The sequence below is a fragment of the Hemitrygon akajei genome, chromosome 4, assembly GCF_048418815.1.
Source record: "Hemitrygon akajei chromosome 4, sHemAka1.3, whole genome shotgun sequence".
Taxonomy (NCBI): Eukaryota; Metazoa; Chordata; class Chondrichthyes; order Myliobatiformes; family Dasyatidae; genus Hemitrygon; species Hemitrygon akajei.
In genome coordinates, this window is record NC_133127.1 from 54,445,428 (window position 1) to 54,451,427 (window position 6,000).

Consider the following 6,000-nt stretch of genomic DNA (forward strand, 5'->3'; position numbering starts at 1 on the left):
GCACCTGAGAGATAATCTCGGAAGGATGCCGTTCAAACATCGAAACCATGTTGAGTTCTTCACAAATAGCCCGTATGATATTGTCGCTCTTGAACAGTTTATTCTGAACATAATGTTAACTTGTATTTAATCCGTTTCTGTGTTAACCAGATTTCGCAAAGTTGACTGGCTTCCCATAGCCATCTACATTATTTTCCCTTTTTCTACTTTCTTCACCTCTCCTCTCAACCACGCCAGAATTTATTGTTTTTATTTCAAATTTCTAGCATTTGAAGTTTTCATTTTTATAGATTGCATTTACCTGATGGTTATTCATTGAGCATTTGAACTATGGCTATAATGTTTGGATGATAATCCTGTCTTACAATGGAAGCCCTGCTATTTCAAATTGAAATAGCTAATCCTTCATGAATTCCTCAAGTGATTTATACAATTGTGATTTGCAGTCTCTGGGTTGAATGAGGCCTACTTAAAAAAAAATTGAAAAGGTTTGTAAAAATTGTGTATGTTTTTACATGATGCAATATACATGTGATTCTGTGCAACTAATTTTTTTTCATTGCACTGTGCATGCATGTAGTTGTGTATTTAACAATAATCCTTTGCAAGCAATGCTCTGACTAAAGTTAAATTTGCCCTTGCTATAACACCAATTTTCTAAAAATGATAAAGCGAAAATGAAAATTGATATAACTGTAAATAAATGATCTAAATTTGGGTTAAATGTTTAATTGTTATTTCTGAATTAAACTTGTTTTTTGCTGTTCCCATTCCCATAGCAAGGTAGAAGTCAATGGGAGCTAGAGCGAAAACCCTGCAGAGAGGAGGCATAACTAACACCTTTAGCCTCTGCCAGTGATGCCTACACTGAAGAAGTTTAAATCTTCTCTATGACAGGAGTTCAGTGAAACCCTCTCTCGCTGCTCCCCATCTATAATTTCTTCAGCCCCTCAACTTTTCAATCATATTTTAACCCAGACCCTCTATTACAGCCATATATCCTCCCTTGGAACGTGTCTCTGCCGCCAACTGACTCCAGTTAACTTCAGGATCCGTTTTCGAGCTTCTCAGTTTGGACCTTCTGAGGATCCTAGGTACTCACATTTAATTGATTCTGCCTCCCATTGTTTCTCCCGTCGAGTTCTGAGGGCGACACTCTCCGCCATGAGAAGGTACCTGGCGTCCCTGTCACAATCCCTTCCACACCTCCGGGACACCTTTTTCTCCGTTTGCAATGGACCTGCCCGTTATTTCATCCTCCGTTGGATCCATGCGTGCAATCGCTGTTTCTTTGACTTTATCAGGTCCTGCAAGGATCACAAGAACTTCCATCTGCAGACTCCAGATCATGGACTTCGTATCGGGGCCCCAGGCCCGGCTGTCGATCTCGGCTGCCCCAGCTAGCCAGGACATGTTCACAACCCAGACTCCAGCACCATCAACGCGGGTTCCAACGACCATGGATTCGCCCCAGCCATCGATCTCGGCTGCCCCAGCAACCCAGAGCATATTCAAAACCTGGATTCCAGCACCATCAGCGCGTGTTCCAACGACCATGGACAGCTTCAAAGCGATTGCGCAACCACCGACTGCGACTCCAGCCTTGAACTCCAGGCTGGGTCTTCACATGCTGCGATTGTGACTCCCGTCTTCCCTTGCCCCACCACCACTCTGCAATCCCCTCTCCCTCAGATCCCATCATCAGCTCCTGGGCCCTCAGAGGCTCCATCTTCCTCTCACCCCAACCCTTCCCTCTCCACTGACACTACCAGCCTCCCTCCCCCCCTCTGATCCCATCTCTCATCTGTGCCGGATCTTTACCATTCCCTCTGACCTTCAACTCTCTGAGGCAGAGCGCTCTGTCCTCAGTAAGGGTCTCACCTTTGTCCCCCTTCACCCACACCTCAGTGAGATCCGCATACGCCATGACGCCGAATTCTTCTTCCGCCGGCTCTGTCTCTGAGCTTACTTCTTTGGCAAGGACTCTCCAACCCCCACCGATGACCCCTTCTCCCGTCTTCAACCCTCCTCCTCTTCATGAACACCCCACTCTGGTCTTCTGCCTGCTCTGGATCTCGTTATTCCTAATTGCCAACGGGACATCAACCGTCTCAACTTCACCACACCCTGTTCCAATTCCAACCTCACTCCTTCCGAATGCTGTGCTCTCCGCTCCCTACGCACCAATCCGAACCTTACTATAAAACCTGCTGATAATGGGGGAGCTGTTGTTGTCTGGCGTACTGACCTCTATCTGGCCGAGGCACAGTGACAACTCTCTGATACCTCCCCTTATTTACCCCTTGATCATGACCCCACTAAGAAGCACCAGGCCACTGTCTCCTATACCATCACCAACCTTATCAGCTCTGGGGATCTCCCATCCACTACCACCAATCTCATAGTTCCCACACCCCGCACTTCCCGTTTCTACCTCCTACCCAAGATCCACAAACCTGCCTGTCCAGGTAGACCTATTGTCTCAGCTTGCTCCTGCCCCACCAAACTCATTTCTGCATACCTTGACACTGTCTTATCCCCCTTTGTTCAATCCCTTCCCAACCTATTAAACAACCTATGTTCATGACACTTCTCACGCTTTGAATTTTTTCAATGATTTTAAGTTCCCTGGCCCCCACTGCCTTATTTTCACCATGGACGTCCAGTCCCTATCTACCTCCATCCCCCACCAGGAAGGTCTCAAAGCTCTCTGCTTCTTTTTGGATTCCAGACCTAACCAATTTCCCTCTGTCACCACTCTCCTCCGTCTAGCGGAATTAGTTCTTACTCTCAATAATTTTTCCTTTGGCTCCTCCCACTTCCTCCAAACCAAAGGTGTAGCCATGGGCACCTGCATGGGTCCCAGTTATGCCTGCCTTTTTGTTGGCTTTGTGGAACAGTCCATGTTCCAAGCCTATACGGGTATCGGTCCCCCTCTTTTCCTTCACTACATCGATGACCGCATTGGCGCTGCCTCTTGCACGCATGCTGAGCTTGTTGACTTCATTAACTTTGCCTCCAACTTTCACCCTGCCCTCAAATTTACCTGGTCTATTTCTGACACCTTCCTCCTCTTTCTTGATCTTTCTGTCTCCATCTCTGGAGATGGCCTATCTACTGATATCTACTATAAGCCTACAGACTCTCACAGCTACCTGGACTATTCCTCTACCCACCCTGTCTCTTGCAAAAATGCTATCCCCTTCTCACAATTCCTCCGTCTCCGCCGCATCTGCTCTCAGGATGAGGGTTTTCATTCCAGGACGAAGGAGATGTCTTCTGTTTTTAAACAAAGGGGCTTCCCTTCTTCCACCATCAACTCTGCTCTCAAATGCATCTCTCCCATTTCCCGCACATCTGCCCTCACCCCATCTACCCACCACCCCACTCGGGATAGGGTCCCCCTTGTCCTCACCTACCAACCCACCAGCCTCCGGATCCAACGTATTATTCTTCGTAACCTGCCACCTCCAACGGGATCCCACTACCAAGCACATCTTTCTCTCCCCCGCTCTTTCTGCTTTCCGCAGGGATCGCCCCCTACGCGACTCCCTTGTCCATTCATCCCCCCCATCCCTTCTCACCGATCTCCCTCCTGGCACTTATCCTTGCAAGTGGAACAAGTGCTACATCTGCCCTTACACTTCCTCCCTCACCACCATTCAGGGCCCCAGACAGTCCTTCCAGGTGAGGCGACACTTCACCTGTGAGTCGGCTGGTGTGGTATGCTGCATCCAGTGGTCCCGGTGTGGCCTTTTATATATTGGTGAGACCCAACGCAGACTGGGAGACCATTTCGCTGAACACCTACGCTCTGTCTGCCAGAGAAAGCAGGCTCTCCCAGTGGCCACACATTTTAATTCCACGTCCCATTCCCATTCTGATATGTCTGTCCATGGCCTCCTCTACTGTCAAGATGAAGCCACACTCAGGTTGGAGGAACAACACCTTATATACCGGCTGGGTAGCCTCCAACCTGATGGCATGAACATTGACTTCTCTAACTTCTGTTAATGCACCTCCTCCCCTTCTTACCCCATCCCTGATATATTTAGATTTTTTCCCCATCCCTTTTATTTCTTTCGCTCTCTGCCTATCACTCTGCCTGTTCTCTATCTCCCTCTGGTGCTCCCCTCCCCCTTTCATTCTCCCTAGGCCTCCCGTCCCATGATCCTTTCCCCTTCTCCAGCTCTGTATCACTTTCGCCAATCACCTTTCTGGCTCTTAGCTTCACCTCACCCCCTCTGGTCATCTCCTATCATTTCACATTTCCCACTCTCCCTCCTACTTTAAAATTTCTTATTATCTTTCCTTTCAGTTCGTCTCTGAGCAAAACGTCAACAGCGCTTCTCCCTATAGATGCTGCCTGGCCTGCTGTGGTCCACCAGCATTTTGTGTGTGTTCCTTTAGGTATATGATTGTTGTGGGCCAGTTGTCTAAACACCAGGAAAATGCCGCGAAAATCACTTCTTGTTATGTTCTCTGCCCAACCAATCTCTGCTGCTTAATTAGTGACCTTCCCTTTTCATGCCAGGATGGAGTTATTCACACAATCAGGTTAAGTTTATCTGCAACTCCTAAATTAATGAATCAGCACCACCTTAACTTCAGCAAGACCTAGAAAATATTTAAGCAAGGACTGATGAACAGGTAACATTACGCACAAATACTGATCAGTGATCATTTGCAGCAAGTGAATGGAACCACAGTCATAGAATATTGAGCATAGAATATACAGCATAGGAACACACCCTTTGGCTCAAGGTGTTGGTACTGAAATTGTTGCTGAATTGAACTAATTGTTTTCTGTCTCTACGTGATCCATATCCTTCCATTCCATACATATTAGTGTGTCTAACTAACAGGGTCTTGAATACCAATACCAATATCAGCTTCCATCACTCTCCACTGGTAGCCCATTACAAGCAACTACCACTTTTTGTGTTGTTTTTTTAAAAAGTCCTTTCCCACATATTGCTTTTAAACTTTCCATATCTCAGCTTAGATGCATGTCCTTGAGTACTTGGTATTTCAGTCGGGAAAATATTCTGATAGTCTACCTGATGTATGCTTCTCGTAATCTTATAAATTACAGTTGGATTGCTCCTCAGCTTCTGATGCTGTAGAGAAAGCAACTCAATTTTGTTCAATCTCTCCTTATGCTTTAATCCTGGCAGCATTTTTGTGAACCTTTTCTGCATCCTTTCCAAAGCCACTATACCCCTCCCTTTAATGGTGCAATGATAATTATTAACAAAGCTCCAAGTGCAGCTTAACCAAAATTTTATTTAGCTGCAACGTAACTTGTAGACTTTTAAACTCAATACCCTAACCAATGTCATATGCTTTCTTTACCACCATATCTACTCTTAAGAATTAGCTATATATGTCACAGGTTCATCAAAAAATGCAGTGAAATGAGTCATTTGCGTCAATAACCAACACATTCCAAATATGTGGCTCACAAGTGTCACCATGCCTCTGGCCCCACAACTTACTAACAGTAACCTGTACAATTTTGGTATGCTGGGGGCAACTGCAGCACACACAGGAAACACACACTGTCACGGGGAGAACGTACAAACTCCTTACAGAGAGTGTCAGGAACTGAACTCTGATAGCTGGTTAGCTGTTACACTGCTCTTGTGTAAACACTTTCAGTGAGCTATGGAATTAGTTTCCAAGATCCCTCTGTACATCATTGTGGTTAAGAGTCCTACCATTAATCATATCCTGTACTTCATGTAAGAGCATTCTTGTGAACCTCTTCTGCATCCTTGCTTGTTTGGCATTCTGCAGCAAAATACTGTATGCCAGCCGTCAGTATATTGAAAGGAGGGATGGAAAGATCACCATTAACTACACACTTAACTAAAACACTGACCATTTAAACAAAGAAGAGGTTTCCTTTCTGAACTCCTTAAAACTTTTCTATCATCTGCAAGACACAAGCCTGATGAGTGATAATGTGCTTTGGACTCACCTGTATCAAAGATTATT